The 12,533-nt window shown below is 39.3% G+C and overlaps 1 non-coding gene across 1 annotated transcript; it reads left to right on the forward strand.

Moving 5' to 3' along the window:
- The first annotated feature begins 201 nt into the window (after positions 1-201).
- Positions 202-290, forward strand: LOC115527860. The gene has a single exon (XR_003973087.1). It is a non-coding gene; the product is annotated as a small nucleolar RNA SNORD88 (small nucleolar RNA).
- Positions 291-12,533: the final 12,243 nt, after the last annotated feature.

Raw genomic sequence — 12,533 nt, forward strand, 5'->3', positions numbered from 1 at the left:
TCTTCATTATCGCAAGCCATTAAAAACGATTTGCTGTGGTCAATTTGTTTATTTCCCTATATTAAAAAGATATTGTAGCAGATATAAAAAATAAAAAGAAAAGAATTAAGTGGCCACTCTTCAAATATTATCATTCTAAATTCTGATGTATTTGTTTAGTGCTTTTTTCTATACATAATTTATTTTTACAAAAATATTGCCTCACTCCCATGATATCCAGCACTGGGCTCTGTCCTTCCCTGAGGACACGTTGCCCCTGGGACCTTTGACACCCAGGGGTCTCAGAGTTCCCATTCTAAGGAGGTGTTGGGGTGTGTGTGGCTATTTCCCTACCTGGTGGCCTCTCTGTAAAAGAAAAAGAAAAAGAAAACAAAACAAAACACAGCAAAAAGAAAAAAAGACCTCACTGGCTATTCACACTTCAGTATTTGAAAGCTGGTTATAGTTAATGTTGACATAAGATCAAAGTACTGGTTCTCAGTTATATTCTAAAGAAATGGAAACCAAGAGAAACAACTGATTTGGTGGAAAACCCAAAATAATAGCTGCCAGTCCTTTATCAAGACCGACTGGACGATGATGACAGGCCTCGAATGGTCTGAACAGTCTTGACTTTACAAGTGCCCGACAGGAGTTAAAATGTTTCCCAGCTCCAACAGTCAGTGCCCAATCCCCACAGTTAACCTGCGGTCGAGGTCAGCAAGAACCCTGCATGTGCAGACTCAAGGGGTAGGAGACCAAGTGAGATCCCAGGGCACTGGGTTAGTTTACAGTTCGGTCTGTGTCCACCGCAAAGACCACGGTGGCTTGGCACCATTCCATGGGCAAATGTTGCCGAGCTGAAGGTGAACGCCCCTACCGAAGCTACCTGCCAGGATGCAAGCACCAGAGATTGGGATTTTGCGAAACGTAGGCATTACGGAGATTTAAAAGACAGTCTCCGCAGCCAAACTGAGGGGGTCAGACCAGCTCCAATACAAGCTGAATGACCTTAGACAATTCACTTGCCCTCTGCGACCCTTAATGTCTCCATAATGGAAAGGATAAAATTTCTTCCTCCTGGGCCTGTTGGGAAGAGAGGATTTAAATGGCACGGCAATGCTGATGTCGAGCACAACACATGACACATAAAACTGGATACAAGAACTCGGTAGTGAATAAGACCCAACCTTTCCTGTCACCGTCTCTACCGCACCCGCTTCCGGAGCCCCTTCACCTCAGCCGAACGCGAATCCCTCCGCGCTCGCGTCACTTCCGGGAGACTTTGGTCGGGGCTCCTCGACATACCCGGATGCACCTAACATGGCTGCCATCATTGAGGGGCCGCAGTGGAGTTCGAGTCAAGAGCTGCCCAGAAAGCGCTCAGAGCTGGGGCTTTAAGGAGGCCTGTCAAAGGACAAAAGATGAGATTACTAGGCGGCAGGGTACTCTAAAAGACCTAAAAAATGTGCCTCCGCGCTTCCTGTTAACTTGCCGCCAAGTGTTTCTAAATGAGCCGCCCCTCTTGGCAGGGTGGGGCCTCGTTTCTTACCCAGGCTTTCCGTGTGTGCCGAGTTTTGGTTTCTGTCTCTCCGCGTAGTCCTGGAGTTGGGCGGGCACTGCGGGGGCTAGCCCGGGAGGAAGGGGCGGGCCGGAGGCGAGGACGGAGAGAGGCGGGGCACGCTAGGAAAATTGGGGGCGGCAGAGGTTTGGGGCGCCCCACTAAGTGCCCTCGAGCTGCCGTGCCCGTTGGAGTCTTGCTCCTGGTCTTTTTGCCCGACATGCACCTTGCCGTGGGGCTTTACATTTGGCCATCGGGCTGTTCCCTGCCGACCCAACCATACTCAGCTTTAGACTTTGACCCTCGAATAATATCCGGGATGTGATTGGTCTTTAAAAGTCCCAAACATAAGCAAACTAATAATGTTAGTTTTAAATTTCAGAATTAATAGGGAAACTTCACATGTTGAATTATTTTTCTTTTAAGGTTTAAAGTTGGATAACATATTAGAGCTTGTGAGATTTCTTAACAAAAGCATTCTTAACACTAACGGGTATAAGAAAATAAAATAATATTTAAAATATTCAGAAAATTGTTGCACTTTGCTACTGCGTAGTTGTCATGATGAAACACAAAGACACCGGAATTGTACCTCGTGATAAGACTTTAATTGCGAGAGGCTTCTGCAAATACAATAATTCTAAATATAGATATATTCGTTTAGGTTAGTTCTCTCCAGTTTTGTCTCCGGGTGAAACCAGAACAAATGTGAGTTGATTGGTTAACATTTCCTAGTAATTAAAATTACTTTTTAACTGCTTAACTGTATATCTGTTGCATTCAGAATCTCAGTTGAAACTATGTAATGAACTCACGATGTGAAATGTACATATAGAATGTAATAAACTCATGATGTGAAATATACATAGAGAATGTTATTTTTATAACAAAAATATAGAAACTAACATGTAAGGCAGGTTGACTCTATATAACACGGTGTGTTATAATTTAGATTTTCACTTAAACTCCCCAAATTAGAAGAGCTGACCAGAAAGACTTAAAAAAGAAATGTAGATATTTAACCATTCTCTAAACATGCCATTGTTTGAACAGAATACAAATGGCATTAGAAAGCACCTGGGATTTATTTTTACAATTATATACTATATGCAAGGCACTGAGTTGATAATGAATGGGAAAGTGCTTTACAACATATTAAAGGAATATGTTGATCATGAACAGTACTCTCACTCTTCTGACCAAATCATGTCCTCCTAGGGTAGGTACATTTTAACCTCCAAAACTTGTGGTTCTTGTACAAGTATTAATATATATGGTTGTAATAATATTTTATAGAAAGCAAAAATAAATGAACTGTTTATGCATTTTGAATATTCTTTCCTTGTTTATATATATGTTGTTTCAGGTTGTGTTTATAAATACATTCATATACATCAGAGTCCTTAGTAACTTGATAATCATAGTTGGTGTCAATTCTTATTTTTTGTATGGTTTTTTGCAGGTAAGTCTACTGGGTTCTTGGCATAGTACCATATGGACCTGGACAAAGCATTGTTAAGGTGGAAATTTTTATTAATCAGCTCAAATGTTTGACCAGTCTATTTATTTTCAGTATTTTAGTTAAATAACTAGATGTGGGCTTGGTATAGTGAGCAATATTTGTAGGATAATTGGTCACTTTAAATTTCCTACCAAATGTGAAGTTTGATCTCAGATAGTTTTTGGCACTTACCGTATGCCAAACTCTGTTAAGTCCTATACGTACATTATCTTACTTAGTACAATGTCATGAATTAGGTCTGTTAAACTGTTTTTTACAGATGGAGAAACTGAGTCAGAGGATAAAGTTCCTTGCCCATGGTCCTAAAACTAGAACCATATTCTAGAGCCTTTCTCTGCATATATCTGAAGACTTTGGTAGAAGAATAAGAATAGAACTCAGAGGGGCGCCTGGGTGGCGCAGTCGGTTAAGCGCCCGACTTCAGCCAGGTCACGATCTCGCGGTCCGTGAGTTCGAGCCCCGCGTCAGGCTCTGGGCTGATGGCTCAGAGCCTGGAGCCTGTTTCCGATTCTGTGTCTCCCTCTCTCTCTGCCCCTCCCCCGTTCATGCTCTGTCTCTCTCTGTCCCAAAAATAAATAAACGTTGAAAAAAAAAAAAATTAAAACTAAAAAAAAAAAAAAAAAAAAGAATAGAACTCAGAACCTGGACTCATACTACCTACCCTGCTTTGTAAATTAGTGCAAGTCATTTAACCTGTCTGAATTTCATTTTCCTCTCCTATAAGAAACGAACACTTTCAACTATTGTATTTAATTGAATCTTGCATCATCAAGAATCCTTAAGAATGCCTTCACCATTGTCTCCCAAGCTTCTGACACCTGTTCCTTGAGTTTTGACACGCATATGCAGGCAGTGACAGCTCTCCCTTGAGCACGGCCTGGTCTGACCACGTTGTAAGATGTGGCTGTTTTCGCAGCATCGAAATGTAAAATAAGGTGCTTCTTGGAATTGGTAATATATACATAGTAGATGATCTCTGAACTCCTTTCAACCCCAATTCTGTGACATCTCTGACAATCTAATACTTTACTGCTGGTTTATGTATTTTTTAATGTGAATGCTCCAAGGTAAAACAAGCTTCTTGGTAATGGAAAAGTGGGAACCATTCCTGTCTTTTTCATTTCTAAATCTTCACTTCCCAGAACAATGCCTGGCAGGTAGTAAATGCTCAGTAAATATTTGCTGAACAAATTAAGCAAATCTTCACATTATAAATACAGCTTTTTAAAAAAAATTGTGTTTGACCTGAATTTGACATAATATAGAGTGGTATTAACAATGAAAAAATACTTTGCTAACATTTTTTGCATTCAGGAAAATACTCTTATAAATAACAGTGGTCATTGTTTCCAAACATCTTTTCTGTGCGTTGTTATTGGTTGTCATCAAGTGTGTGGTACATTTTGTTCCTTGAAGAGGTATAGTAAAAATTGAAATGCTGGCATATAGACTTTTAAACAAGGAATCAAACTGGTTTTTGTTTTTGTTTTTTAGTTAGCAAAAGTATAGGAACATTGGTTAATATATAGAGATTTTTATTTTAACAAAAGTTGGGAAAATGTTATTTGATATCTTCATTAAATTTTGATGAGTATTCTGGAGGTGATTAACCATACCATCCTTCTAAATACACAAATAGTATTTAATGTGTCTGAGTTACGAATGCTAAAAATAAACTATAATTGAAAGACATTTTGAAACTGTGTGAACAGGCAGAAAAGTGTTCAAGTTTTGAGGTGGCTAAGTGTAAGATAATGTAACTAAAGAGATTATCCCAACTATATTTATAGTATGTCTGATGACGGCTGTACTTTCAGTTAGAACCACGAAGGAGACACAGGAATTATTATAGAGTTGTAGACAATTCTTGGGAGATAATCAGCTAAGTGTTCTGCTGTGGCCAGAACAACCAACAACATGTGAAATATCATCAGAAAAGGATTTGAGAAAATCAAAAATATCATACCCTGAAAAAACACAATGGTCTATCTAAAATGAGACATAGACAGTTATTTTATATTCATGATGGATAGATCTAGAATGTTCAAAACCTCTAATTCTATAGCTATAATGACTATAGCTACAGTTTTCCTTACATAATTCTGGAAAGTCTACATGCTTGCATACCCAACTTTTAAAGACCAAATACTTGGTAGTCGAATTTACATAGCTACTAAAATCTCTGCCACTAAAATGAAACCCTGTATCACATTATATTATTACTGAATGAACATTAACCACTACCTTCTCTTGAATTTCCACTATCGGTTTGCTTTTCTCAGGGCATCTTTTCATAGAAAATGCAGTTTTTACTCATTTATGAGTTACAGCCTGTGCAGTAATGAGGAGGGAATAGTGTTCATTTAATTCATTGCAAAGGCTGTATAAATGTATATTTTCCTGAATCCCCAAACTCAAAGGAGAATAAGGCCAAGGGCTCACAGGACATTATGAGTTCAAATAAAATAATTAATTTTATGAGGTTTTTATAGAAATTTATGTACATTGATTAAATATTCCTGTACATTTTGAAGAACTGAAGGACGACTGATATTTATCACTAAATTTGGAGCAAATACGTTCTTTGAATTCAAACTCTAAAGGATTTTTTAAAGTACCTAATGGTAATGCTTTGTACCACCTCAAAATAATGTTTTTCTTTAAAATTTCTATTATTTTCCCATCTTTGAAACAAAATCTTTTTGCTTCCCTGTAAATAAATCCTAGTAAGCCGCTTATCCCTTTCCTGGGCTGCCAACTAGGCTGACCTGCCAATTATGACTTCATGTGACTTCATCTAGAATAAAATCCTAGGATACATTTATTTTGTTTTGTATATTTTCTCCACATGTTTAGGAATTTATGTCAAATATATATGATTTAGAAAGTTTGACATTTGTATAAAATCTTAGTGAATCAAAATAATAAAATCAGGCACGGGACACTTGAAAGTAACCCAGAAACAAAATTTTAAAACCTTCTCAGGTTGGGCACCTGGGTGGCTCAGTTGGTTGAGCATCCCACCTTGACTTCAGCTCAGGTCATGATCTCGTGGTTCATGGGATCTAGCCCTGCACTGTCAGTGTAGAGCCTGCTTGGGATCTGCCCCTCCCCTGTTTGCACATGCACTCTCCCCCTCTCTCTTTCTCAAAATAAATAAACTAAAAAATAAATAAAATATTCTCAGGTTATTTACCTATAGCAAAAGTGGATTTATAAGCGTCACATTTAACCTGTACAGCAAGTAAATTCCTTAAAAGTTTTTAGAAAAGGAATACAAATAAAATGTTGCTAATTCATTATCGGTTTTAGTTTGGTATATTGAAGGTAAAGAATTTTACAAGTTCACAACCTTATTTTTTAGATCCTGATTTTTTCCCTTTGAGGTCTCAACCATGACTTCTTCTAATATAGGGTGCTCAGAAATGTTATCGTGCAAGTTGGTGAAGAAATATTACATCTCCTTTCTAATATTTATTAGAAAATCTTTTTTTTTTTTTTAAAGTAATCTCTACACCTGTTGCAAAGCTTGAACTCACCACCCTGAGACCAAGACTCAAGTGCTCCACCAACTGAGCCAGCCAGGTGCACCAGAAAATCATTCTTTATAATCAAAAGCTTAAGGCTTGATGACCCATTTTAATAGAAAATTCTTTTTAGGCTCTGCCTCCCAATTTGGTGACTGTGAGAAGTCTCTTGTTTCACAAATGACATTTATGAATGCCTGCCCAGGGCTGAGAGACAGACATGAAAAGATCACTGTATCTTGCAACAACCCTGGAAGTATCTATATGAGAGTGACCTTTAAACATGTAAGTGCAATGAAGGTTGATCTGTACTGTGAGGAGAGTATGTACAGGGTAGAGAGAGACACGGGTGATCCTTCCTGAGGTCTAGAGCATGCTAAGAGGGAGGAGAGTGGCTTCATAGAACTGTGATACCTTGGATAGCCAGGTTCCTTTGAGGAAGCACGCTAAACATTTGGGGGGCTGTGTTCCTCAACAGAGACAGTGTTAGGATAGGACAGTTTATCACTGGACTAGACTCTCCTAAGCAATGTTAAATATTTAGCATTCTTGGCTCTATCATCCTTTCCCACCAACTAGCCTCAGTCGGCATCACAAGGAGCAGTTGGCTTCCTCACTCCTGGGCTCTGATCTTTATGCATGTTCAACACAGTCCGACTGCACCACTTTCGGGCCCTTTTCTGTCCATGTGTTTCATCCTTATTCATTTCCTTTCATTCTCCGAAGACTTTGGTACCTGACTTGCAGTTTCTCTCCCTTCCCCAAGTCCCACCTTTATGCCAGGTTACATAAAATTCCATGTGGATAACCCAGCCAATATCCTGACCTCTTGATTGCTTGACCTCCTCAAATTCAATGTCCTCACCGTTTCTATAAAGCTACCCACTCCCTGGACCTTGTCATCACTTGTGTCAACGTCACCCTTAAAAGTTTAAAATAGGGGAACCTGGGTGGCTCCGTCGGTTGAGCATCTGACTCTTGATTTTGGCTCAGGTCATGATCTCACAGTTCCTGGAATCAAACCCCATGTCAAGCTCTGCACCAATAGCACAGAACCTGCTTGGGATTCTATCTCCCTCTTTCTCTGGCCCTTCCCTGATTGTGCTTTCTCTCTCTCTCTCAAAATAAACATTTAAAAAAAAACCTTAGACTCTTCTATTTCTCTCTCTCTCCCTCTTTCTCTGCCATTTCCCCATTCATGCGCGCTCTCTCTCTCAAAATAAACATTAAAAAAAAAACAAAAAACTTAAACTCTTCTACTTTCTGCTAATTTCCTCTAGCGGAATGATTTCAACTTCAAGAACTCCAGACCCTTGACTGTGCTACTCTATCAGTTTCTTCTGCTTTTCACTTTCATCATTTCAACCATGGCACTCTTGCAATCTTGTCTTTCTGTTAAACCTACTCAGCAAAACCCAGCCACAGGTCAGAGGTGATAATAGCTAACATATGCTGTGTGCTTCTTGTATTCCAGACAATTCTCCAAGTTTACCAGGATTGTCTCCTGTAATCTGCATAGCAGCCCTACGAGACAGGCATTATTATCATTTCCATTTTGCTGATGAGGAAACTAAAGCAGTTTCTATCCTCTAAGTAGTGTCTTTAGAATATGAACCCAAGCAGTTTGCTCCTAGGAACCATGCTCTTCACGATCACTTTAGACTTCCTTCCAAACCATCTCCTCTGCTTCCGTGTTTGGACTGCTGAACTGTTTTAGGGACAGAGTGGGTTTGGCTAGATGGAGAGTGTAGAAAGTACTCGTCTTAGCCCTTGGTTCAGTACCTACCCTCATGGTAAGTTTCAAGCCAAGGCAGGAAGCATAGAGGGAAGTAACAATGATGAGGTATCTAATGCCACCGGCTACTTCTGGATGTCTGTAGCCAAAGGGAGAGGAACACTACAGAGAGAATGTGCATCAGTCTGGGGGTTGGACATGACATATCCCCTCTGCTTGATGACCAGGTAACTACTGAACTTGAGAGACTGAACTTGGCTTTGTCTGCAATGGAGTAGACAGGAGAGAGTCCTCCATCTGTTTTGGGGACAATCACTCTCACCAGTTTTTCCTCTGGGATTTCTTTCTCAAGATGTCCCTCTTTTTGTCATGGATTTGTTGACCCTGACATTATCAAGTGACAGGATAAAGCTCTTGAGAGCTGATTGCTCCAGTTAATGGGCCTACCAATGTGGCCCTCTCGTAGTTATTTTCGGGCTTTGGTTTTAACAGTGATTTTTAGCTCCCAGTACAAAAAAACCTTTCCTGTTGCCATTCTTAGGTACTTAAAAGGCAAACTTTTAAATTCTATGTATTTAAAATAATATCAATGACTTCTTACCTTTAATATCAAAGCCACCATACTTTCTGTATGTAATACAGAAATGATATCTTCACAGTTCTGAACCTGAATTTGAGTTACTCAGTCTCAAGAGAGAAGCCTCTAGAGAAGGCTCACTAGCTTCTAGTGAGTAGGGATTCTTCTTAGAAACCGCTTTCTGCTTAAAAGACTTCCTAGAGAAAAAGCACCCATCAGAGAACACTAGCAGCACAACAAATACAGGTTCATGATTTTGCCTGGCAATTCTTCCCGGTTTCCCTTTCTCCACAGGAGCTATTTTAAATTTCTGCTCACCTAAGACCTTCCCCTTGTATCCACCCACCCCTGTACCCCTTCATTCTCAGCAGATTATTTTACCTCTCATTATCTCAGAGAAAATAGAACCCATAAGATGCAATCTTTCTCAAATTAGTACCACCAAACCTTCTAACTTGCTTAATTGGTACCCATTCTTTTTCTTTCCTCCTTTCACAATGGAAAAGATGACCCTCTTCTGATACAAAGCTCTGGATCCCTTCCCAGTCCTGTTTCTTCGGACCTTTGTTCCTTTACTTATCTTTGGCTCTTTCCCATTGGCATTTAGGTATTTTCAAGCCTTTTCTATCTTAAAAAACTAAAACCTTCCTATAGCAACTCATCATTCTCCGTGGTTTATGAAAGAGTTGTCTCTATCCACAGTTCCTTACTTTGTATTCCTATTCTCCAACCAACTGCAATATTTTACCCCAAAGGAAGCTATCAGTTTTAAAGGTCTCCAGGGGCCACCCTGTTTCTAAATCCACTGAGCACTTTTCAGACCTCATCTGACTTGACTATTCTTCAACAGACGGCAGTTTAACCACTGCCTTTTCATAAAATCTTTTTTTCCTTGGCTTCTCTGCCACTACTCTTTTCCTTGAATCAGATAACTTACTTCTATAGCCATTCCTTCTCAGTGTCTTTAAGGGCATCTCATTCATTCATTTTCTCATTCCTTACTCATATATTTATTAAGTATCTGTTGCATGCCAGGCACTGTATTAGATGCTAGAGACAGAATCTGACATAAAACCCAGAGTCTTTCTCCAGAAGAATGTACTCCCAAAACATGCACTCAAAATTTAGCATATGTTTTCAAGGGTTTCACAATTGCTAAATCTTGTTTATCACTCCAGATTAAGAGACCTTGCCTTGGAACTTCCAATCTATCTTAGTAGAATCTTTTACAGGAACATTAAAAAAGGGGGGGAGGGAGTGGGGAAGGGGGGGCACAGAAAGTGAAAATGAAGGCAGCTTTTCCCAGAAGAGAGATTTTGTAACCATTGTATACTTCCTCTGAGATGTTAAGATTAAACCAGTCCTTCAACCTAACATTTGTGAACAAGGCACTATTTCCCGACCCACCAACCCCCACTCCTTTATGCCTTGATTGGTGTCACAAGAATAAAATTCAGGAAAGCAACTTAACACGGCCTTTAAAAGGAGAAAATGAAGAGATAGAGCTGGTATCATTATTTTGAAATTAGATTGAATAGGATTCTAGCTTCTACTAGGGTTCAAATGCTGAGTAGGATGTCAGCTTCAGAAAAGGGGACAAGCAGGAGGCTGAGTAATTCCTCACTTGATGAAACTATTTCTAGGGACAAGAGAAGGAAATGGTCCTGGTGTTGATATCTTGTGGTCACAAGTAATAGGACATTTGCATTCTGGCAGTATCTTTTTATGCTATCCATAGTCTACCACCAGCCTCCAAAAGGGATGGGTGCTAAGAAGGTCCAGGTCTTTCTTCTCATTACACGTTTTTAAAGGACAAATCTTTTTTTTTTTTTTTCAACGTTCATTTATTTTTGGGACAGAGAGAGAGCATGAACGGGGGAGGGGCAGAGAGAAAGGGAGACACAGAATCAGAAACAGGCTCCAGGCTCTGAGCCATCAGCCCAGAGCCCGACGCGGGGCTCGAACTCACGGACCGCGAGATCGTGACCTGGCTGAAGTCGGACGCTTAACCGACTGCGCCACCCAGGCGCCCCTAAAGGACAAATCTTTTAGCCAAAGAATCCATATTGAGTTCCTTTGATCACTGAAAACAACCAGGGAAAACAAACAAACAAATGATAAGACTCATGTTTCTTCTGAGACTATTGTGTATGAGAGAAAATGTTTGCCAAAATTATTTTTTCATCCAACAAATCTGTTGAGCCTCCACTGCTGTGCCCAACCTTGGGCATGTAATGGTGAGTAAAAGCAGATAAAACCCCTGCTCATAAAGCTTACAGTTTAGTGTAACACCACCAGTTACCAGACAACCACAGAGAAATATAAAAATGCAAATTTAACAGGTAGTAGGAAGAAGTATGAGGTTATATGAGAGTCTAGAACAAGAGAATTTGACTGTACTAAGGAAGTCTTAAAATAGTGCTCAGGCTGAAGACTGACTGAATGTTGTGTACGTGTACAAGGAAGGAAAGTATTCCCCAGATAAAAGGGCTAGAATGTGCAAGAATCTATGATAGGAAAGAACAGTCAGGAAAGAGGTATGAGAAGAAAGTTTGGGTGGCTGTACAGGGGAGAGAATGAGGAGATGAGGCTTGAGGTCGGACTTGAGTTTTCAGAGGATCCCCTTGTTTGAGCTTGAAGAAAGGACAAGCGTTGAGTGGAGCGGAGGTGAGAAGTCCAGTCCTTCAGGTGTGAGATAATGGTAGCTCAGGCCAGAGTGGTGGTGATGGAAACATAAGGGAAGAAGTTGATTGTACATGGTATTCGTCTTAGATATGAATACTGGGTTAGATCGGATATAAATTTTGCTGATAGTTTAGCAGAAACTAAATTTTGATTATTCCTTTTGGCAGTGAAATAAGAATTACTGGTTAAAAAAAGGTATATATATAGTATACTATATACTATATATATATGTGTGTGTATATATATATACTGTATATATACTGTATATATATATATATACAGTATATATACAGTATATATATATACATATACACACACACACACACACACACACACACACACATACATGCTTTTAAAAAGTTATGGAGGACCACACTGGGACATAGAAGATTAGGCCCTCCTTGAAGCTTATTATATACACAGAATATGAACAACTAAAGCCTCAAGTTTGAGAAAATTGAGTCATGGACATTTGAGACAGCCTCCAGATTGAAAAGTACCTCTATAATTTTAAGAGTAAAACTAATTTTTATAACCAAGTTTGAGATTATTTAGCTTGTTTGGATGGCCTAATGGAGCATTCTTTTGCCAATATTCTAAGTGATTTTTTTACCCCATCCCTTCTGTAACTGTACTCATCTCTAATTTAATGCATTTAATTTAAATGCAAATTTAGACATGGTTCCTAAAAGATAAATACCTGTGGTAAAATTGCAGGAAAATTCCCCAGCACATTTCCTGTGATAGTGAAGGTTTGTTGCATTTGTCACTTGAGGGCAATCAGCAAGCTTTGAATTAACAGGGACACTTACTATGCCTACACATCTGAGCTTGTAAGATATACAGTTGCTTCATCTTAAGTGGCTTAAGACATTCATAGATTACAGCACCACATTGGTAGGTATAATTAGCTAAAATTTTATTTTTGTTTCCAAAATATGGTTCAG

The sequence above is a fragment of the Lynx canadensis genome, chromosome D2, assembly GCF_007474595.2.
Source record: "Lynx canadensis isolate LIC74 chromosome D2, mLynCan4.pri.v2, whole genome shotgun sequence".
NCBI lineage: Eukaryota > Metazoa > Chordata > Mammalia > Carnivora > Felidae > Lynx > Lynx canadensis.